The sequence below is a fragment of the Marmota flaviventris genome, chromosome 5 (assembly GCF_047511675.1).
Source record: "Marmota flaviventris isolate mMarFla1 chromosome 5, mMarFla1.hap1, whole genome shotgun sequence".
NCBI classification, from domain to species: Eukaryota; Metazoa; Chordata; class Mammalia; order Rodentia; family Sciuridae; genus Marmota; species Marmota flaviventris.
This window is the reverse complement of record NC_092502.1, coordinates 68331154-68355464: the sequence shown is the minus strand read 5'-3', so window position 1 is coordinate 68355464 and position 24311 is coordinate 68331154. Positions and strand designations below refer to the sequence as shown.

Sequence of the window (24311 nt, the reverse complement as noted above, 5' to 3'; positions counted from 1 at the left end):
TCCAGAGCACTGGTTGGAGTTTAAATTCTATTTTGATTTGTGCGATTTTCTGATCAGCATCTGGCTCTCCCTCCAAACCATAACTCCAGGAGGGCAGAGGCTTGGAAGTGCTGTGGTGTGTGGAACCTTCTCGTTTGCGATCACCACTCTGGACTGAAGTGAGCTGTTTATCATCTGTCTCATCCTGTGAATTTCCCAAGGGTGGTATCCAGGTCCTCTTCAAACAGAGTGCTCAGCTCAACAAATATTTGATGAGTTGGACTAAATGAACTGGATTTAATTGAATAGTGTAACTTGGGAAAAGGGATTGGAAATTTTGGAACTTTTCATGGAGCAAACCCATAAAATACAACCCACTGGGCACAGGGGCCCACACAAGTAATCCCAGTGACTGGGGAGACTGAGGCAGGAGGAGCACAAGTTCAAGTCCAGCCTGGGCAACTTATTGAGACCCTGTCTCCAAATAAACCATAAAAAGGACTCAGGATGTGGTTCAGTGATAGAGCACCCCTGAGCTCAATCCCCAGTGCAACTACAACAACAAAAACAAACCCATTAATACCAGGATCTTGGAAATCAGGAATGATTTTAAAGAGAATAGCCTTTTAAAAAGCCAACTTCACTTACAATGAACTAGCGGTCGTTCACTGAACTTTGGACAATAAATTAGAAGGATGCATGACTTTCCCAAAGAAGTATAATATGTGCTTGTAAATCCAGGAGAAATGAAGAAGAAATAAAGTCTGTCCCTCCAAGTTCATCTGAAGTTTAGTAAAAGTTAGGGCATAAATAACCAGTGCAATCTCACTGGATGCTGCGTGGAATTTGGTTCCTTCCAGCCTTTGGCCTTGCGTCATTTCCTTATCTCTCTTGGATGACATTGCCTGGCTCATCTGCCAGTGCTTTCGTCTGCTGTCTTCTACTCCATAAATATTGTGGCCTGGTTGAAAGGAAGCACCCGCTCTTTGGGGCTGGCCTTTCCAGGATTTGATCCCTCTGTCTGGCAGATGAGCCCTGAATAGAGAGAGAAAGCAAAAGTGGGGGGGGGGGCTTCTCTTCTGCCCAGAGGAGCAGCAGGGTGAGGGACGAGCAGGGGGTCACGGGCCTGCTGCTCACCCAGCAGGGTTTATGAAGATAGCGCCAGGTAACCACAGGTTCCCATATCCAAACAGGACCTGGCCTCAGCTCTGCCCACCCAAGCTCCAAGGAAAACAGTTATTTGGAAAAAATGGTTTTCTTTCATGCTGCCTCCTCCTCCCTATCATAACAGATCATGAGCATGTTCCTTGGAGGATTGAATGGTTCCTTTTAAGATGTTAGAAGCCATTTCTGAGCGAGAGGATGAGCCTAGTTAAATTTAGTAGTCCTGCTGCACAGAAGAGATTAACAGGTAATTTGAAAGAACATCACTGAGGCTCCAGTAAACCATTACGATGCTCCTAAGTTTCCAAGCATTTTGCAATAAAAATACTACCTAGTTATCACACGTAATGATGAAAGCGTAACTGTTCTCATCTTGTCCACCACTAAGACCTGTTCCTGGTACACTCCCTGGCACATAGTAGTACTTGGCAAATATTGCTAAACGAATACAGGAAAGACGTGGCTGCCCTAAGGTTCCGACAGCTTTCCAGAGTGGACAGAAGACCTCAATCTTGGCCATGCTTAGCTCAGACACAGTGGGTGATGACACTGAATTGTTTGCTTCTGGATCTAGTTCCTGCTTATCCAAAATTATGAATCTTATTTCCAATAGTTAATGAATGTAGGTGATACCCCAGTAGCTAAGAAAGGGCATTAAGAAAAAAAACACTGTGGTCACCAAGGAATGATTCCTAAAGGGAAAGCAGAGCCATGAATAACATTAAAATTTTAGCACGACTATTGAAAGAAGACATCTTGGGGTTACAGTGGCTACAACAAAAGATAGTCAAAGATTTCATTTATGTCAACGTTAGAGAGCTAGCGTTGCTTTCCAAACTCTAGAAATTACGCCAGATACAGGGTGGTGCAGTGGCGCCTGAGGCCAGTAGAGGGCACTCTGAGCCAAGCGTGCTGCCCCCAAATCAGAGGGACCCCACCAAGAAGCGGTTTATGCTTCATCTTTGTTTTTCCTGAATGTTTTTGTGCTTTCTACCCGAAGAAGATAGGGTTTTACCTACTCTGCACCAAAAAACTATCTGATAATTTCACATAATAAATACCGAGTCCCAGGAATATAATCATGTCTTTAAAAATGTTAATGGACATCAACCTTTGATCTCCTTAAAATCTGTAGACAGATTTCTCTCGGGTTAAATCTTAGCAGTGTAAATGTGCCCTCAGGAATGAGAATCTTTTTCAAATATTGACTCTAGGTATAGAAGGTCATAAAAATCAAACCAAGAAGGGCAGACTGTAATGTTATCTCTTTGAAAGTGATTTATATTTGGTCTATATTCATCAGGTGAATAGGAGTTACTTATGCATCAATACAATTACCTGTAGCATCTTGATTAAAAAGAAAGCTGTATATTCATCAAGTTGGAATATGTTAAAGTCTTGTTTTCAATTTACAAGCTCCGTTGGAAATGTCTTCTTCCCTGTGCTTGTAATTCCTAGCCCTGAGAGAACAAATAAATCAAGAGGCCCTTCCAGGAACCAGCACACTTATGTGCCAACCCTACAACTGGCAAGTCCAGTACTAAGAATTTGTCCTACAAAAGAACTCACACAAATGCCCAAAGATCTATGTGTGAGATTCACTGCAGTGCTGTTTGCAATAGCAAAAATTTGGAAATAATGTCACATCAATAATAGAGCAATAAAATAGATCATACGGCCAAGTCACATCAAGCAACTATAAAAAAGGAGAGACAGACATTTATGTGCATTTTTGAGTGGAGAAAAAGAAAGCCATAGAACAATAGACATAGAATCATTTCACAACTTTTTTTTTTTAAATATTTTTAGTTGTTGATGGACCTTTATTTTTTTTAAATTTATTTATATGCAGTTCTGAGAATCAAACCCAGTGTCCCACATGTGCTAGGTGACAGCTTTACCACTGAGCTACAACCCCAGCCCTGAGTACCCCATAACTTTTTAAAATCACATATGTATGGTTATACATAGATAGGAACCTGAGGAATTGATTACTTCAGGGAAAGGATTGGGGTGGATGAGAAATCACATTCTATTCTGATACTGTAGGAATTTTCCTAATTTAAAAGAAAAAAAAAACTTTGAAACTCCTTAAAAAGAGGGAAAGAATGCTGTTCACTGAACCTTTCCCTTTGCCCCCCAAATTGAATCAGTTCCTTCCACCTGAAAGTCCTTCTGTTTTGGTGTGGATATGAGATGTCCCACAGAAGCCCATGTTAGGAAACTCAGTAATGTTCAGAGGTGAAACAATTAGATTACACAAGCTGAAACCTAATCCATGGATGAGTTCATCTGATGTAGTAATAATTTGAAAGAACTACCATGCTGGGTAGAAAGTGTAGGCAGGGCACGGTTGGAGGAAGGAGGTCACTGGGGGTGCCTCTGGGCTTATATTTTGTTCCTGACTCTCCCGGCTCTCTCTCTCTTTCTGTTTCTTTTGCTCTGCCACACCCTTCCACCATGATGTTCCGCCATGGCCTTGGGCCCAGAGCAATGGAGGCAGCTGTGGACTACATCTCTGAAACTTTGAGCTCCAAATAAGCTTTTACACCTCGAAGTTGTTCCTGTCAGGTATTTCGGTCAGAGCCATGAAGAGCAGATGAATGCACCTTCCTATTCACCCGGAGGCCCTCTCGCCCCTCAGCTTCTTTGCACAGCTGAGCTTACTAAAGGAAGATGGCACCCCCAGCCCTCTGGGGCCCTCTTCCTGCCTATTCCTCCCTCGAAACCCACTTTTGAAAAGCAGATGAATGATCTCCTCCTGTACTTGGGTTGCAATGTCCTGAGGATATGTGGTCAATTGTGGATGTTGTTGTTTTCAACTTTCTTCAGTGCTGGGGATCGAACACCTGGCCTCACACTAGGAAAGCACCAACACTATACTACTACATCTCTAGCCCTTGAATATTGTCCTTAATTGACATGATTTTACCAATTGGAAGATCTCATCTAAAACTCCTGCTCTCTGGTTTCTCTTTAACCCCCACAGTCCCTGGCCCCTTTCACCCATTATCCTTTCCAGCTGGAGTGAGGGTCAACCTGAGACTGGATCTCTACCACTCTCTTATAGACTCTTCAACCCAAAGGGCACTAGGACTTTTCATCCTACTCTAGATAATGCTCCCCTCTCTAGTTTCTGGGTCTTCTTTCTCTGTACCTGAACTTGCTTAGTGCCCAGCACTGATTTCTCTTCCTTTAGCCACTGTTTTAGTCAGCTTTTCAAATTGTAACAAATACCTGGGAAAAACAACTTAGAGAAAGAAAGATTTATTTTGGTTCACATTTTCATAGGTTTCAGCCCAGAGTTGGCTGGCTCCATTGCTTTGGGCCTGAGATGAGACAGGGCAGAAGGGTGTGTCAGAGGAAGACTGTTCAGTTCATGGTGCCAGGAAGAAGGGAGAGAGAAGGAAAGGGACTCCGGACAAGAAATACCTTTCAGGGCATACTCCCAGGACCTACTTCCTCAACCGTCCCAACAACCTACAGTTTCTACCATCTCCCCATGGTCCATATAGCTATCAATGGATTAATCCACTCAGGAGGTCAGAGCCCTCATGACCCAATCACTTCCCCAAAGCCACACCTCTGAACATTGCTGCAGTGGGGACCAAGACTAAAACACATGAATCTTTGGAGGACATCCAGATCTAAACAATAGTAGTCACCCTTTGAAGTATGGCATCCTTCAGGGGCCTGTCCTAGATGGTCTCTTTTAATGGTGTTCTCTCTGAGTGTCCTGGTCTGCTTGAGAGTCCACCATGTCTCCCAAATCCTGTCCTATACCTCTGCTCTGATCTGCTGATTTGGAGCTCCTACCATTTGAAAGAAACCTTCCTGAACATTCTACAGATGCATCCCAAGGTAGAATCCATGCATTCCTACTTCCATTGCCCCTGAGAAGACAGTACAGTGTTACCAAGTAACCCAAGCTGCAGACTTGGTCATATTCTGTTTCCGTCACTACCTACATGCATCTTCTCATGATTGGACCTAAATATAAAATTTTCCTTCCCTTTCATCAATGTCTTAACTCTGATAAAAAATTCTCAATCTTTATCCATGGGGAAATTGCTTTTACTTTTTCTCTCTGCAGTTTAGTCTTCTTACCCTCTCCACAGCATCTCCCAAACCTCAGATCTGACCATGCCTGCCCTCGATCGAATTTCCTCCATTATTTCTCATAGCCTACATGCCAAGCTCAATTTCTTAGCTTGGTGGTCGAGCTCTGTAGGATCTGATTGCAACCTTTATTCACTAGAGAGGCAACAAACAGCATGCATGATGGGTCACACCTCATAAATATCTTTGTGAATGAGATAGTCATGGTCTCTGCCCTAGTGGGACCACACTGTAGTGGGGTCTTCTAGGTAGCACCCCTGGGTGCAGACATGCAGGCCCTTCCATGTGTGTGCAAGATCCTGGGAGACCTCCACAAGCTCCCAGTTTCTTTATGAAACATGAATAACAAGAGTTTCTATTTTCAGAGAGCTGATGGAGGATTCAAGGACACATGTCAAGAGTCAGCACAACACCTGGGACAAAGTAAAGGTTCAAAAACCGGGTGCCACTGTTAGAGGAGTGCCATTTCTTTAGCTTGGCCCATCTGAATGCTTCCAAATGTTTCTGAAAAGATTGCAGCCAAAGATGACAAAGGACTTGCTCTTTGGACTATTTTTTATTGACTCTCTGCCTACATACTTCTTGATTCCAGAGAAGTCCCCAAAAATAGCTATAGACAGCAATGCTGATGGGACCACGTCCCTGTGTCACCAGCCCTGTATGGGGCTGCCATAGGACTGGACCCTGGGAAGTGCCACAGTCTTCCTCACACCACATGGCCATGGTTTCCCTTAGTTTTTCTGTAGTGGGGGCTTCCCCACAAGACCTCATCTGTTAGGTAGCTGGAAACATCTTTGTTCTTATCCCATGGGAGATTTAAATGGTCCTGTTAGGAAATGCTCCAGCCTCAGTGGCCCCCCTGACCTTGGCTGCAGGAGGAGTTGGGGGAAGGCACCCAACCTCTTCCTGGAAGAGAAGAACCAAGATGCTCCTGCACAGGGTCCTCTAGGGGCCCACACTCTCTGGCTGAGTGCTTTGCCTGGTGTGTTCTGCCCACCCCTTTGCCCTTTATGACTCAACTTGGGACTGCTGGTCTGTCCTGGCTCAGGGCGGCTCCCAGGCTGACCAGCTCTTGCTGGCCATGAGCCTTGGCTTCCCCACCCAGAAGGTTTGCCCGGACCCCACTGTAGGGTCACCCCACAGCAGCCTCTGGCTCATATCTCAGCATCTCATCATGTGGGAACGGCATCAAAGCACACCCACTCGCCATCCATCGCGCCCGTCACCCTCCTAACCCTCGCGTTTCAGCCCTGTGTTGAGAGCCGCCTTGTCTCTGCATTCATCCCTGTGTGTCAGGATGTTTCTAAAGCCAAAGTCCCCCCACCACCGCCCACCACACACACACACACTTATTGTACCTTCTTTTCTAACCCGATCTTTAAGACTGAACCTCACACCCCACCCCCACAGTAGTGGGAGCTCCAAAGACTCTCTGCCGAGCCGCACCCTCGCTATGTGAATTGGGAGCACAAGCCATTTTGCAAGTCTCTCCACAGATCTTGGCAATTGAGTCCAACTCTTCTTTATTCTGTGCTCTCCTTTCCTTCTCTGGCTACAGGAGACGGGCCTCCTGGCCCAGCCTCTGAGAGGGAAAGCCCAAATGGAACATGGTGTATAAGCAGTGGGATGGGGTGAGAGGAGTGAAAATGCATTGTTTCATGTTTGCAAAACATTTCCCTCATACGACTGTCCCCTTACAGGTTGAGGCTGTCAGAGCTGACATCGTCCAAGGCATATTTCTTCGCTCATTCTTAGTTAGGTTCCTTCCCGCTGAGCACCTACAGCAGCAGGCGCTGTGCTGTGGACCCAGTAGCTGCCTCACAAATGGTACAGACGTTCTCATCTCCACATGGGAAGATGCTCAACGCCTTTAGCCACCAAGGAAATGCAAGGCAAAAGCACGATGTCATGTTGTACCCACCATGTTGGCTTTAATGGAAAAGGTAGACAATAATAAATATTGTCAAGAATATGAAGAAATTGTTCACACATTGCTGGCAAAATACAAAATGGTGATCACTTTTGGAAAACACTTCAAATGGTGAAGCAGAGTTAACCAAATGACCCAACAATCCCATACCTAAGTATATACCCAGGAGAAATGAAAGCATATAAAAGTAGTCTACTCATGTTCATTCAATTACTCATAGTAGCCAAAAAGTAGAAAAAACCCAAATGCCCATTGAATGATGAATGGATAAAGAAATGTGGTACATTCATACAGTGGAATATTAGCCATAAAAAGAATGAACATAACATGATGAATCCTGAAAACTTCATGTGAAATGAAAGAAGCCAGTCACAAAAGACCATATTTTATATGACTCCATGTTTTCATATACATTCCACGTATATGAAATGTCCAGAATAGGCAAATCCATAGAGACGGGGAAGAAGAGAAATAGAATATAACTTTTTAAAAGGTTATTTTGCGTTACTTTTTATGGCTCTGGGGATGGAGCCCAGGGCCTTACGCACAGTAGGCAAGCACTCACCACTGAGCTACATCCTGGCCTTGTTTTTTTCTTCAGTAAAACACTAAAAACATCCTGAAATTAAATAGCCCAATAGTTGTACAACCCTGTGGACATACCAAAAGCTATTGGATTGTATACTTTAATTGGGTGAGTTGATATATGAATTATATGAGTTGATATATATGAATTATATCTCAATAAAGCCCCCATCAATTCTCTCATTCTCTCTCTGTCCCAGTTTCTTAGCTTTCCTAGAACAAATATGAATTCAACTTTCTGTCATTTTGAGACTTACTCTAGCACATTTATTAGAGTCCCATATTATGTGGGCACCAACATAATAATTTTTAAACATTTTTTTAAAAAAATGTTTTTTAGTTGTAGTTGAACACCTTTATTTTATTATTTATTTTTATGTGGTGCTGAGAATTGAACCCAGCACCTCACACATACTAGGAGAGCACTCTACTGCTGAGCCACAACCCCAGTACCCCAATATAATAATTTTAAGTGGTCATTTTCTGTTATAAGGCGGACTCTAAGAGCATGTGTCTGTTTGATTCTGTAATGTCCATCACGCTTAACCCAGGACCTGACGTAGCAGGGTCTCCATCAGTCTCTGTGGAGTGGATGGCTTCACAGAGCTCACATCTTAAGTGGACACAGTCCCAGTGACAACTGCTCGTCATTCATTCATTCAGCACATATTTTCTGGAGCTTCCTTGGTGTGTGGAGTGCAGGAAAGAGGCAAACATAACTGAGCCCTGGGAGAACCTAGAACAAGGAAACCCACACGAGCAGGTTTCACAATTCAATCAAACACTGAAAGCAAATAATATTTAATAAAAGTTCGCATATGTTGGAATTGGATGGTTTTCATTGTTTTATTTTTGTTTTTGAGGTCGGGTCTCTGTGTTACCCAGACTAGCCTCAAACTCATGATCCTCCCGCCTCAGCCTCCAGAGGAGCTGGGGTTATAGGCCTGTGCCACCCAGCTTGCAAGTTGTTTTATCGTCCTTCTTAAAATAAATAAATAAAAATAAAAAATAAAGTTCCTCTTGGTAGGGTTTTGTGGGAAAGTTAGGCTGCATTGAGACAGTCATGTGAAAACAAAGAAGGAAGTTTCTAAGGGGCCAAGGATGGGTAAGAGGAAGGTCATTCAGAAAAAAGAAAATCACCCCATAGAATGATCTCGTTGGTTAGGAGGCTAAATTGTGATTTTAATTTCTGGTTGACATGGAGAGTAAAAGCAGAAGAAGGTTAAGTGCCAAGTCCCATCCTTCATCTCCAGTCAGGGAAGGCTTTGAGAAGAGGTGTGATGGGAAAGGGTGACTCAGCGGCTGGAAGGGGAGAGAAGGAGGGAGTCTTAAAGAGCCGGGGAAGACTTAATGAATATAATTGTCCTCTTCACTGTGGAAAACTGGGGGGGGGGGGGGTGCAGTGGATGCTAAGAGGGCAAGACAGAGGCAAGAAGACTACGATGACGACACAGGTTGGAAACCCAGAGGCCCGCCTGGCCCTGCTCAGCCCACAGAGGTGGTGGAGGCCCGGGGTCACAAGGAGAGCAAAGGAACTTTCCAGTGGACTTCTTTCCCCACACACAGCCTCTTCGCGGCACCTCTCTCTTGCCCTTTATTTCCATGTGAACATGCAGGGATTCTAGAAGGCCTTTCACGAGAAGGAGGCGTGAACAGGGCTGGGAAGTGGTTAAGGCATGAACCAGCTCCTGAGGAAGGCAGGGCGCGGTGGAGAGTGAAGAGCTCGGAGAGAAGGGAGGAGGCAAGGAAGACGGGGGAGGAACAAATTCAAGGTCAGGCAAGAGGCCACAAAATCTGGCACAGATCACAAGTGGAGTTTGGGGAAAGCGCGAGATGGGTGGGAGACAGACCGTGGACACAGGAGGCTGATGAAGCAGGGGAGGACCGGACAGAGCTCTTGGGTGTCCTGAAGGGCTCGCCTGACTCCGCTGTAGATGGCTTGCAGCCCAAAGTCCAGCAGGAGCCGGAGAGACCACAAGGCCCAGGCACATGGGCTCCCAGAGGAGCCTGTGCCGGTCAGTAAGGCAAGTGCTCCTTCTCCCATGTGTTTTGTGTTTGCCATCAGAAGGAACAAATGGCAAGACAGCCCATCTTGTTCAGGGGCAGTGTGGCCTCCTCGTCAAGGACAGAAGTTTGGGCTTTGGAAGTTGCTGAAGACAGATCCAGGCTCTGGGGCTCCAAAGCTCTATGTGACCTCCCATGGGCACAGAGTCCTGTGTCCTGCCCTGCAGAAGCAGGGGCAATGGGAAGGGCCACTGTGAAGAAATGACACATGGAGGCAGAGCCCCTAGCCCAGTGTGGCCACTGCAATATTCCATCAAGCTTGGACGCACATATAGCTGGTATTTTAACATCTCTAAAATCAGGCTGGGTAGCATTTTTCTCTTAGTACTACCCAAAATGATGGCATATCTTACAACTGACAGTTCTTTAGACAAAATATGGAAGTGGTCAGATAGTCAGCGGTAGTTGGGGTGTGGTGTGGTCATTCTACCTGTATTTGAGTCTTGGCTTATTGACTTCTGAAGGTTTCCTTCTTTCTCCAGGCTGGGCAGAAGCTGGGGCCCTGGAGGAACCCAGCTGGGGACAAGTCTCTACTTCACTATTACTTTTCTGTGAGAACTGGGCTAGAGACTGTCACTTCTCTGAACCTCAGTTTCCTCTTCTTTACAACAAGGGATAACAATATCATCTAAACACATCGTAGGGTTATTGTGAGGATAAAACGAGTTAAGGTTATGTAAAGTGCTCAGTGCACTGCTGCACTGTTAAGTAGTGAGGCAGAGGATACAAATTATTAAATAATCCTACACATTATAAAAGTTATCATAAGAACCTGGCAGCCCCACCACAAAGCACCTATCTCAGGCTCTCAACAGGAAGGGGACTGGAAACCCCAATCAGTCTCATGGTCTGCCCTGGTAGCCAGGACACAGACACGCATTGCACCTCTCAGCCCACTGCCCACCAGCCCACCTGCCTGCTCTCCTCTTTTGTGAGCCAGGCTTCCCACATGCCAGTGCCCCCCCTCCTTAGGACTTTGGACCATCTTGGGACGTTAGTTGGGGAACTGCTTTACCTCACTGTTAGTAAAGCTATGTGTTTATAACAATGGTAACTCTCACTCCCAGCGCCTCCAGAACCCTCAGATGCCCACAGGTTTCCCACTCTCAGTCCTCCAGGGGCTGGGGAGCATGGCACACTCAATGTGCCCTTCGTGCCTGGCCTGCTTCACTGCACCAGGAGGCTCAGGAATCCAGACTTGTACCTGCAACTTAGATGTCCCTGTGGAGTTCTGCTGTAATTTGAGCTACTCTATTTATGACATCTGATAAAAATCTCAGACTTTGCTGAATTAAATTTAGCTGCAGTTTCAACCTAGAGTCCTGATAGCATGAGATTGATCTGTAGCAGCATCATAGGCTGTGGATGATCCTGCGGGGGCAGAAGAATAAAAATAAGACTAATGGTCTAAAGAACATGTCAAATAAGCCCCAGCTCCTCAAAATTTGTTTCTGCTCCTTTAAAAATAGTTATGTCCATAATGCAATGCAGTGGCCAGGGTGGGGTGTAAGATGTCTTGAGATCCAGCAGCAGCGAGGCATTGTTGAATCAGAGAGTAGCAAGCACAGTGTGTTAGATGAGACTCCGAACATTACTCCCTCATGGGTCTGTCCCTCTGCCTGTCTGTATATCTTCTAACATGTCCCCCCAAATGCAGCATGTGAGCCAGGATATGGAGGACAAAGGGGCACGTAAAGATGTCTGTGCTGTAGACAAGCCAAGCCAAACTGGAGGCAAGTCAAGAAATAAAGCAAGGAAAGGCCACTGTCTTAGTCCACGTTCTGTTGCTATAACTGAGCACCTCTAATTAGTACTTTAAAAAGAATAAAGGTTTATTCAGCTCATGGTTCTACAGGTTGGGAGATCCAAGGTCAGGGGCCACATCTAGTGAACACCTTCTGGTGGAGACTTTCTGCAGAGTCTGGAGCACTGCAGGGCATCACATGGCAAGAGAGGAGAGGTGTACCAGAGACAGAGCCAGAGTAGCATTTATAACTGATCACTCTGGAAATAACATATTAATCCATCATTCCATGACAATCCACGGGGCCTTCATGACTCAGTCACCTCCTAAGTGTCCCATCTGGTCCCACCTCTGAAGACCTTAAAAATGCGGATTAAATTTCAACATGAGTTTTTGTGGGGACACTCAAACCATAGCAGCCACCAACCTCTTAGTCCCTCCTAGGTGATGGGGAAAGGAAAAGAGAAAAGAGGAGTAGATGGTCCTCCTTCTACCAACGTCCTGCATGTCAGATGTCACAGGCTCTGGGGAGCACTGAGGTCCAAACTCTGGGCTGTGTTCCTCCAGGCTTTCTGGGGCTCTCCTGTTCATGCCCCAGAGAGGAGAAGAGGAAACACCCCGGCCTGTTGGTTCCTGTGCACAGGTCTCTCAGCAACCAGCCCTTTCCCATTCCTGACCTTCCCATCCCAACTGTCCCCTCTGGCCCTGCTCCTGCTGACTCGGGAGGCCACAGGGTTCATGTGCTCATTGAGAGTCCCCCACCCCAGCTTCCCCGCCTGCCCGTGCTTACAAAGGCAAGCATATCTGAGATGAGCAGGGCCCGCATGGACGCCTGGAGAACACAACCCTTCTGCCCTAAGGAAGCAGACAGGTCCAGTCCAACGGAGGGAGGGAGAGGATAGTCCCTTGTTAAATATCCCTCTCAGCTTGGGCAGAGGCAGCCATGGCTGTGTGAAGGGTAAGTCTTTTGCTTTGGGAACCTGCATCCCATTAAGGACACACTATGAACAAGGAAACTGACCCCACAATAGGAATGAAGGGCAAGTCATGGCTAAGGTTGTGGGCTTTAAAGTGAGGCTTCCGGATTAAAATTCAGAGAGTCAGTTCACCTTTCTGAGCCTTGGCTACTTCTTCTATAAAAGCAGGCTAGTGACAGCTCTTACCCTGCATGGTTGTTATGCAGATAATACAAATGAAGCACTCTGCTGCCTGACAGATAAATAAAAAGTTCATTCTAATGCATCTCATAATTTGAGCTATTATTTTTGTTGTTATGATGATTCAAGAGGAATAAGATAAGCTCTCTGTCCTTGACAGAGGGTGAGAGGCTAAATCATAAACAGCATATAGGCTGTGCTAAGTGCTCTGAGGGAGGTGCCAAGGGCTGGGGGACTAAGGAGGGGAAAAGGAGCACAGGGATTCTGTAGAAGACGGGACATCTCAGCTAACAGCACAGAATCAAGGAACTGCTTGAACAAAGGCCAGGATGGGCGAGCGGAAGTCACCCCCACCCCACCCACCCCAGTGAGTAGCTGATGCCACTGAGCAGGAGTGGGGGCTGTGGAATGCGCAGGGTTAGTGCAAGCTAGTTTGGAATCAACCCATGGAGGACCCCAAAGGATGCCATTCCAAAGAATTCAGACTTATCTGCAAGCAAATAAAAGTGGAACCAGAGGAGCTTTTTTTGAGATGAGAATTTGGAAAATGCTTCTGGAAACATTTTATACGGAAATTTTGGTTACTGGTGGGGGTGGGCAGAGCAGAGGCCAAGGAGCACAGAATTTCCATCTCTGAAAAGTGAATTTGTCTTGAAGTCCTTACTTAGTGTCCATCTTCTTTACAAGGCTGCGAGCTAGCCTAGGACAGGGCCAAGTGCTTCCTCGCCCTCGTTCCCCAGTGCAGCCCCTGATGCTCAACATTGGTTGAACTAAAATAGAGAAAAAAGCCAAAACTTGAACCCCAAGAGTTGAGGGAGAGAATGGCTCTATATTGTCACCTGAAGAGGAGGATGGGATAATCAGACATGCTTGGGTGGGGTGGGCTGGAGGAGTGAATGGAGATCTGTTGCTGAGCAAAGGGAGAAGTCCCTTCAGCAGACCAAACACCAGGCTGTGGGGCGTGTGGCAAGTGGAGTAAGAGCCAGCATCTGCAGACGGCTGCCTGGCAGGCAGTGAACGGGGGTCTGGAGAGAAGCCACATGTGTGGCAGATGCAGGAAAGCCGGAGCAGAGAAGAAAAAGGAGTTTTTTAGGGAGAACAGCCTAAAGCCTGGATATAGGTGGACAGAGACAGCCACCTTGGAGTCAATCAGTTAGGTAGTAGTGATGAACAGTAGAATATGAACCCATAACTTAGCAGGGTCACCGAGTCTCTATCAGGGTTACCGAGTTTCTTTGATTGCCTTTAAAGAACAATCAAGTAACTTGTAGAATAACAGGTGTACTAACCCTGAGAATAAACACGTGGAAACAAAAGGAACCAATTAGGAAATACCTCAAGAAGGAAAGATCATTGGCTAGCTCCTGACAGGGTCCAATAAGATTACTGTCAAGTTAGGATGTATAGTCATCGGTTTCTCAACATATTTCAGAAGGGAAATGTCATTAGGAGCACAGGTACACCAAGATGAAGTTTTCCTGGTTATTGACCCCAGTACCTACATTAACACAGAATTAACTTGTAGATGAAGACACCCCCTGAATGGGGTGGTGGCCATGACAGTTCCAGAGAAAACCAACTAGAGTCAAAAACTTTCTGCCTGTCATGAAGGAGGAGCTAGACAACTGATTGGTGAGGATGGCAGAAGGCGGACCCCAGGTCTCCTGGTAAATATCAAGCAGTAATAAATCTGGAAGTAGCCTTGTTTCCTTTGTCATTCTGTAGTTGGAGATGACTCCCTCTCCCTCTAGACTGTTCTTTTTTTTGCTTGAGCCTTACTTTCACGTCTAATAAAATTCTCCTGCTTGACTTTTTGTGTCTGACTCCTGGATTAAAATTCAGAAAGTCAGTTCACCTTTCTGAGCCTTTATAAAACAAGACAGGTTTTCTTTCGTTAGGACACAAGAACTGAGGTTCGGACCTTGGGTTCCCCATTTGCCTGTGACAACCTCACACTCCCAGATACTCCTAGTGCATCCAGTTATCTCAGAGAAGCCACAGAAGCCTGTCAAGTAGAGGTAGAGCCAGGAGGGAATTCATAGAGCACAGGATACCAGCATCCGAGGGGGTACTGGGGCTGGGCCACACTGTTCAAAACTGCAAAGAGGTTAAACGTAGAGAATGGACCCTGGAGCCTCAGATTGGTCTCCTGTCTCCTAGAGGTGCTATTCCAGTGTGTTTTGTACACTGTCACTGAGGTCTTTCTTGGTTCAGACTCCTTCCCTTGCTTCCCACTTCCCACATTTTAAGACCTCAGATCCTTGCCTAAACATTTAAGTGGACCCAAACCCAGTCTGAGAGGCCTCACTTCCCACTGTATCCATCTACCTCCCAGCTCTCTGGGCTCCTCCCTGCCACACACCAAGAACTTCCACACCTTCATGTGTTGGCTCTTGCTGTTCCCCCACCTGAAAGGCCCTTCTCCATTTTCTGCTAATTAAAACCCTTCTCATCTTTCAAGTCTCTGTTGAAAGCAAAAACTCCCTTGCAAAGCTTTCCCTGGTCTTGCCAGTAAGAGGCCTCCCTCCTTCCCGGAAGCACCTACAGTGTGGTGCTTGCCTAGCAATTACCTCATCCCTCATCCAATCAAGTTGGCTCCTCTCTTCCTCTGCATACTACAATATGAGAGCAGAGAACACATCTATCCCTGACTCTCCCACAGCATAGTTCTCACGCACAGAAGGCACCTGACCAGCACCAACAGGGCATGTGCCCAATGCTAGGTTGCCTACAAATATGTTAACTGTGATCACTGGGGCCTCTTTGGTATTGAGAACACACCATACCGTAACACACAGAGAGAGAGAGAGAGAGAGAGAGAGAGAGAGAGAGAGAGAGAGAGAGAGAGAGACTTCTGAACATTTCTCATGTTTAGAGAGAAGTGGAAAAACTTGGCCTGGCCATCTGAAATGCTTTATCACATGTGCTGCTGCCTAGGATGGTGGTTTAGAGAAATCCTACACAGTTCCATCAGGATCACAATCATATTCCAAGAGTCATGAATTAGGAGGAAAAAATTTCTCAACACTCAGTTTCTAAACTCAAAAAGCATCTGTTCATTTAATCATTTGTCATCTTCTGATCCTCCCAAGAGGCTCTAGCAGTATTTGTGTCAACCCTCAACAATCTATTGCTCATAAGGAAACATATAGTCAAGATATACACCCAACATAGTCCAAGGAGCACCTACTATGGGTCTCTAGTGTGCCTGCATTAACAAATGATGTACAGTATATGAATTGGATCAGTTCTTTCTGTGGTCTGCATTTTAGAGGTTAGACATTTTCTGAATTGTTTTATAAAACAGAGAGCAATTTAGGGTTGATCTAGAGAGTCCTTTTTTGAGTTGTTGCTTTGCTGCTTTGTTTTTACTTGAGGATAGACAGTTATAAAATGCAGCTGGCCCAATGAAAAGAAAGGCTACATTCCTTTTGCAGCTGTGAACAACAGAATTATTTCAATCTATCTCTAATCCAATCAACATGGTTCTTGGTAGGGAAGAAAAAAGAGAGTTAATTGTCTTTAATGTTTTAGACTTTGACATGCACCCCATCCCCTACCCCCCATCCCCCCCCAAAAAAAATGAAGGAAAAAGAATAATAGAGTCAGAGAGTATTTTGAGTGATTTAACAATTTATTTTCCTGGGCTCTTGCAGAATAGGATGGGAAGCAGTTTTCCAAAGTGTTAAATTGTGAGAAAATGCTTCCTCCATCTTAACAACAAACATTTTCTGAGCCTCTGTCCCCTGCTGGGCACAGTGCTCAGAAGAACCTTGCCCGTTTTACCTCATTGCGTCCTCTGAGGCCTGCACCATGTATACATGGGGACACTGAGGCTCAGGAAAATGAATGTGCCTGTGGACACACGCTGATGAGGGCTGGGATTGGCATTTAGACCTAGTTGTCTAACTTCAGGACCCACATTTTAGTCACAACTGAGATTTTTCCTGAATTATTCCTATTGTGGTGAAATTACACCAAAGCCATACTTGAGGGGTGAGTAATAATGTGCAGCACTGAGAAAATGGGGAGAGTTTTAAATGACATGTCAACTTGAAGTGATTCTGAAAATCAGAAGCAAGAAACGTGCCAGTTGGTCTACCCCAAAGGGCCCTAAAAAGAAGTATCTTCTCCCTTTTGTATTTGAATGTGTAAAGTGATTCCCCCCCCACCCGCCCGCCCTTTTTAATAGCACTGTAACTGCTATGATCTGATTGTTTGGGGCCTAGAAAATTCATATGTTGAAACTCTAACTCCCAAGATGATGGTATTAACAGGTGAGGGGCTTTGAGGAGAGATTAGGTCACTTGAGTGGAGTTAGTAACCTTATAAAAGAGGCCTTAGAGAGATTCCTCCCCACTTCTGCTATGTAGGGTCACAAGGAAAAAATGGCTTCCAGGAAACGCCCACACCATACTCTGAGTCTACTGGGTCCTCCATCAGGACTTCCCAACCCAGAACCTTGAGAAATACATTTGTTAGAAGGAGAGAGGGAGGATGGGAAAGGGGAGGAAATATGGAATGAATTCAATAAAATCATGTGATATGTTTTTTATATAAATGTACCAAAGGGAATTTCAGCTTTATATATATTTCCAATAAAAAAAAATAAATAAACAAAAGGAAGATCAATAGAGTAGAGGAAGGAGGAGAGAAGGAAATGGGGGATGGGGACTGTAATCAAATTCCTTGCATGTATAATTTTGTCAAAATGAGCCCAACTACTATGCATGAGTATAATGCTCTAATTAAAAAGTATATATTTGTTATTTATTAGACTGTAAGTTTATAGTATTTTGTTATAGCAGCCCAAACATACTAAGATGGTTGCTGTGCATAAGTGTTTTTGTAGAAGGATGTTTAATATGATGTTATGAATAATTATGACCACAAATTGAATATCTAATAATATGGACTCATTAAATAAATTTTAGAGAAATGCACTGCTACCATTAAAAATTCTATTTTAAAAGAATATTAAATGAGGGTAGGAAGGATAGTGGAATTAATCGGATATTATTACCCTATGTGCATATAGTGTGATTCTACATTCTGTACACCCAGGTTGTACTCCATTTATGTATGATGTGTCAAAGTGCATTCTACTGTCAGGTATAACTAATTAGAATGAATAAAAAACAAGCAAAAAAACCCAAAGAATATTAAATGGAATGGGAAATGATTGTGATATATTGTTAAGTGAAAAAAGTATGTTGAAGTACAATATGGTGTACAATATTTAAGAATATACACACATATATACATACAAATCACTAGGAAGATAGATAGGTAGGTAGATGGATAATGAGAGACAGGCAGACACAGACAGAAATAAAAGGAAAAACCTGGAAATGTCTGAATCATTATTCTCAATATTTTAATAGTGATTATCTCTGGATGATGGATAAATTTTTCCTTTCTTAAAATTTACTTTCCACTTACTTTAACTACCCCCAAATAATTTTAAATAACTTGTACTCATTAGCTCAGCAGTTTCATTAAACAAGAGGATCCCGAGCTTCCACTCTGTACCAGGCACTGTGTATTCAAAACAATAAAAAAAGGAAATAAAAAAGACAACAAAGTTGCTCGTATCCCTGCTCCACCAGCATTTGGACGCGCTTGTCCAGGTCTTTTTCCACAGTAGTGACCAAGCCAGGCAGCATAGAGCCTGTTTTGTAGTTAGGAGTCCATCAGCTTCCAGACCCTGACTCTACCACTTCTACCAAGTGACATCTCCCTGCCTCCCTTCCGTCAATCAGTTCCATCATCCTTGAAACGATTAAGAGTGGTACCTATGTCCTTGATCCTTTTGAAGATTAAATGAGTTAATATAAGCAGAGGCCTGCAAAGCACAGCAAATAACAACTACTATTATTTTCTGCCAATTTTTTATGTTGTATTTCTCTTTTATATTCCATACGCTTCCTTCTGAAGAGCAATAACACAATGTGTTTTCCCTGGAGAGCAGGGACCACTGCTCATGGCATTTGGGCATCCATATCACCCATGACTTGTAGACTAAGTGAGATCACTCCGTCAAAGCAACGATTGCTCAAAAATTGGCCCATTTGGTCTCAAATCTGAGCCAAAGATGCCAAGGACAGAGAGAGCTACTACAGTGTAAAGAGAGAAGAGTAGTTACCCACCTTTCAGGACAATCAGAGGGACAGGTGTTGGACAAAGAGCTTCTTCACTGTGTTTGGAATCTATTAAACATGGCCGGTCATAGGCAATAGGCTGTGTAACCCCAACAGCTCATCCTGGCCAGCCCTGCAACAGGGGGCCTGGGGGTCTCAGGCTGGGTGACGACTGTGGAACAGAGTTCTCTGAGCTCTCTGGAAAGAGCTAATTCCCAGAGAGCCAGCCTGCGTGCAGTGGCCCTGCCCCGGCTGCCATCACTTCTTTCCTGCCTGCCTCGGTAGCCGCCTAACTCACATCCCTGCCTCCCCTCCCACCCGCCTCCGAGTCAGTTCTCCTTTCAGGAACCTAGTGAGGATCTTAAAATGTCCACCACCACCTGTCCCCACCTCACCCTGTGGCTTTCCACTGCACTCGGAACACAGCCCCAAACTCTTCTCGAGACTTCGGGGTCCAGCACCACCTGGCCGCTGAGCCCTCCCCAGCTTATCTTCACCACTGTCCCTTTGGCCCCTAGGCTTCCAGTTCTGGCATTCTGTTGCATTCTAGAACATGTCATGCTCTTGCCCATGTCAGGGCCTTACCACACGTTCTTCCCTCCCTGAGGAAGTCTCCACCCTGCTCCCCACATGCTTGGTGCCCCCCATTCTTCTGGTCTCTGCTTTTATGGCACCTCCTCAGAGAGGCTTCCCCTCTCCACCCCCTGGCTAGAGGGAGAGAGAGAGAGGAAGCCCCCCAAAATGGGGCCAGCATTCCAAGTGGCCCTGTTTCCTGTGGACGTAGGCAGTATGTCCTGCTCAGCCCTAGCATTATGGTGCAAGTTAAAAATAAAACCCCCAGATGGAATGAGAAGCCTTTAATGAGGATCAGGGAGAGATAATGAGAAACATGAGCTGACCAACACAGGTCCAGCAGGATGTGGGACTGGCCAGGAAGAAAAGGATCTTGACTCCAGGAAAATACTGACTTTGGGCTGCCGTATAGTCTGATGAATGTACAGCTCCCAATTAGTCATCAGAAGTCTCTCTCTTGAGCTGCCATGTATGAGAAGATGTTAAAGTAGCCAACTCAGGTCATACTTCCATCCTTGAGCAAGATGAGGTTAGAGTTTTTCAGAGACAATTCCTAGAACGGGGGGCCTCCCCAGCCCCCACTGGACTCTGTGCAGGGAGAAGAGGGAGAGGTCTGGAGGTAACCCAGAGGCGAGGAGGCCTTTCTTGACTCATCCTCCAGCTGACCTCCCCCAGGGCCCATCCAGCGTGGGATCCGAACCTCCCACCATACTAGGGTTCCAGCCAGCTAACCCAAGGTGAAGCCACCCTCCAAAGGCTTGGGTCAGTCCTGGGGGTAGCGCGAGGCAGGGAGGGAAGGGTCAATGGGTCTCCAGAAACAACTTGACGTTGCCTTGGAAACGCTTCTCCCCCTTGTACAGCAAGCATCTGGATCCACCCTGAACCAGCTGTGTATTAAACCGTTCAAGCCTTGGTGGGAGGTGGGGAAGCATTAGGAAGGGTCAGAGTGGGAGAGGCAGGGTCCGCTTCCTTTAGAGGAGAATATCAATCTTTAGGCCTTGGGGAGGTATCTCACATCCCAGAAGAGCAGTAGGTTACAAATTCATATTCCAGGCTTGGCTCGCTGGAGCAAAAAGATGGGCTAAGCAGGGTGTGGGGGCTGCCAGCACCCCCTCCTCCAGACCGCAACCTGGACCCCATCCCAGAATCCATCTGTCTGTGCTGCTTCCACAAGCCAAGTGATGTGCTCATGGTCACCTGGTGCGAGGGAATATTCACAACCCTCTAAAACATTGATCACCACTGGGTTTTTCCCTTCACAGATCTGAGACAGTCAGGGGGCCCACAAAGGGCGAGAAGGGAATTAGCAAGAGAGACAGCCATGCCGTGGGCTTTACACATCACCCCTAACTCAACCTCCAAGACCATCCCCAGAGGAGCTCTGTGGAGAAGGAATCTGAAACGAAAGAGGACCATTTCCCTAGCCCAGGTCACTTGGCCAGGGAGGTCAGCGCATCAGGCGCAGCTGGACACAGAGTGGCTGTGTAATTGGCCACGTGTAACAGGCCATCTTTCCAATCCCTGCGGTCAGCTTTCAGATGATTTCAACTCAAAGTCCAGCATCAGGGGCTTCTGAGCCAAATTTTTAAGCCGTCCATGTACTGAGGGTAGGAATCCTAAAGTCTTCATGTGTGCTGAGCAAAAGGGGTAAAAGCTGACTCCTCTTTAATGGTTTGTTGGAAGCATCTCCAGTTTGAAACTGCCAGAAAAGCAGACTGCATGTGTGGGGGACTTCAACCTTTTAAGGGACTATTGCTCTCTTGGTGGGTTCTAGGTTCCCATCATAGGGGTTTTAAGTGCTGAAAAATCACAGGATGATAATCCTCCCCTGAGACAAAATAAAGGCTCCTGGGGAACAGCAGGGTAGTAGGTGACCTTCACACCCTCAACCAGGACCATACATTTATAGGAAGACTTCCAAAAACCTTAGTCAGATGGTAAAGTTTGTCAATAACAATAACAATTCAAATTTTACTGAGCAAATACTAAACACTCTGCATTGTGTACTGAAACATTTGGGCACTTAATGTGTTAATTCTCTACATTCTTTTTTTTTTTAAATATGTTTTTAGTTGTAGATGGACACAATATCTTTATTTATTTATTTATCTATCTATTCATTTATTTATTTATTTATTTTGTGGTGCTGAGGATCAAACCCAGGGCCTCACACCTGCTCGGCAAGCGCTCTACCACTGAGCTACAGCCCCAGCCCAATTCTCTATATTCTTATACCAACCCTATGATATAGGAACAACTAACATTGGCATAGCACTGACAGGTACTCTGGACTTTACCTGAGTTAATTCACATATTCCTATCAACAAGTGCTAGGATATAGGTACTACTATTATGTCTATTTTATAGAAACAGAGAAGCTGTGTAACTTTTCCACGGTCACACTGTTCTTCAATGTCAGATCCAGAATTTGAACCCAAACAAGTCCTACCCAAGAGTCCCTACTCTTTTTTTTTTTTTAGAGAGAGAGAGAGAGAATTTTTAATATTTATTTTTTAGTTTTTCGGCAGACACAACATCTTTGTTTGTATGTGGTGCTGAGGATCGAACCCAGGCCGCACATATGCCAGGCGAGCGCGCTACGGCTTGAGCCACATCCCCAGCCCGAGTCCCTACTCTTTTTTTTTTTAATTTTTTATTGTGGGTTGTTCAAAACATTACAAATTTCTTGACATATCATATTCCACACTTTGATTCAAGTGGGTTATCCCTTTATGTTCAAAACTCTAGAAAAACTAGGGATAACAGGAACATACCTCAATATTGTAAAAGCAATCTATGCTAAGCCTCAGGCTAGCATCATTCTGAATGGAGAAAAACTGAAGGCATTCCCTCTAAAATCTGGAACAAGACAGGGATGCCCTCTCTCTCCACTTCTGTTCAACATAGTTCTCGAAACACTGGCCAGAGCAATTAGACAGACGAAAGAAATTAAAGGCATAAAAATAGGAAAAGAAGAACTTAAATTATCACTATTTGCAGATGATATGATTCTATACCTAGCAGACCCAAAAGGCTCTACAAAGAAACTATTAGAGCTAATAAATGAATTCAGCAAAGTGGCAGGATATAAAATCAACACGCATAAATCAAAGGCATTCCTGTATATCAGCGACAAATCCTCTGAAATGGAAATGAGGACAACCACTCCATTCAAAATATCTTCAAAAAAAATAAAATACTTGGGAATCAACCGAGTCCCTACTCTTGACCACTATACTATACTACCAAAACTCCACAGGCTGTTTCTGAAATAATGGAAAGGACGTCTAGCAAGTGACGTCTAGAGAGATGGGTCAGAAGTGAGACTGTCAGAAGAATTCTTGTTGCCCATGCCAGCAACTTAGGGTCTGCTCAGCCAGCCCTCAGCAAAAATCTCAGGACCAGCCTGGGAGAATGGCACTGAGTTTTGTGTGACCAACTGCATGGAAGTGTCACCCTTGGGAAGAAAACTTCCTTTGAAAGATGCCATTCTGAAGCTGACCTGCATCTCTGTCATTTAGAAATGTCCCCATTATTACTTCAAACACAGAAAAAAGATCACACTTAAGGGAGACTATTTAGCTTTGATAACACCACCTGTCACTAAGGTGATGCAGCCAACTCCAAGACGCCTGGGCCACCCACCTGCACTCCTGAGCAGGGGACGTGCCCTCCTCTGGGTCCTGGGCTTGCTGTGTGACCGCAGGTCACAGTTCTGCAGCACTCACTCTCTCCACAGCGGTGTCAGAAGCTGACATAGATTCTGAGGAAGGACAGAAAGAGGTGCGCTTGCTAGACGTCCTTTCTACCCCTAAAGGTCCTAGGCAGGACTTGGCACACCCTGGTTAACCAGGGGGAGGCAGAAGTGGGCTGCTCCCTCCCGCTGCCTCCGGGGCACAAAGGCCAGGATGTGCTGGATCGATGCCTTCCTTCTGGGGGCCTGGCATCCCTTGCTTGCCTCTGATGCACATCAGCCAAAGAAGTTATTCATTTCTGAGTGTGAATAATACCATGAGGGTAGATTTTTTTCCAGAGATAACACCAAGTCAGCCAAGCCAGGGCAGGAACACAGAGCATGGAGCTTGGAGAACTGTGAGGGGCCCCTGGTGCAAACTTCCTGACTTCACTCTCAGACGGGCCAGGGTCCTCAGAAGGACCAACAGAGGCTAGGAGGTCCCATTACTGCCCTGGGTCTTGGCTTTCTCATCCCAAGATGTAACGATTCTCTCATTCACTGGACTGGTATTTACTGAGCCCCTACTATGTGGTTTGGCTCATAGTAATATATATATATATAGCAAGGAACAAGACAGACAAGGTCTAGTTCCAGCCCTTCTGAGGCTTACATAAGGGAGAAAAGGCAATAGCAACTCTTTTAAAAAACTGGTGAGAACAATTTCCTGAAAAGAACTTCAGTAGCTCAGGAAATAAAAGCAAGAATTGACAGATGGGGTTAGATTACATTAAAAGGCTTCTGCACATCAAAGGAAACAATCAATAGAGGGAAGAGACAGACAGACTACAGAATGGAGAAAGACTTCACCAGTATTCATCTGACGGAGAATTGATATCCAGAATATAAAAAGAACGTGGAAAAAACTCAACAACAAAAGAACAAGTAATCCAATCAAAAATAGGCAAATGATCTGAACAGACACTTCTCAAAAGAAGAAATACAAATGGCTCATAAATACATGAAAAAATACTCAATATCTTTAGCCATCAAGTAAATGCCAATCAAAACTACAATGAGATTCCATCTCACCCCGGTCAGAATGGCTATCATAAAAAATAATGATAACAAATGCTGGAGAGGATGTGGAGAAAAAGAAACCCTTATACACTATGGGTGGGAA

At 45.1% G+C, this 24311-nt stretch overlaps 1 protein-coding gene across 4 annotated transcripts in view; it reads right to left on the bottom strand.

Moving 5' to 3' along the window:
- Positions 1-24311, bottom strand: part of Fgf1 (fibroblast growth factor 1) — a 94258-nt gene that overhangs the window by 51298 nt on the left and 18649 nt on the right. The window contains exon 3 of one of the 4 annotated variants that reach the window (XM_071612277.1): positions 23101-23218. The exons of the other annotated variants lie outside the window; for them this stretch is intronic. The gene's annotated coding sequence lies outside the window, so the exon portion shown is untranslated. The remainder of the gene's footprint in view (positions 1-23100; positions 23219-24311) is intronic. 4 annotated transcript variants of the gene reach the window in all.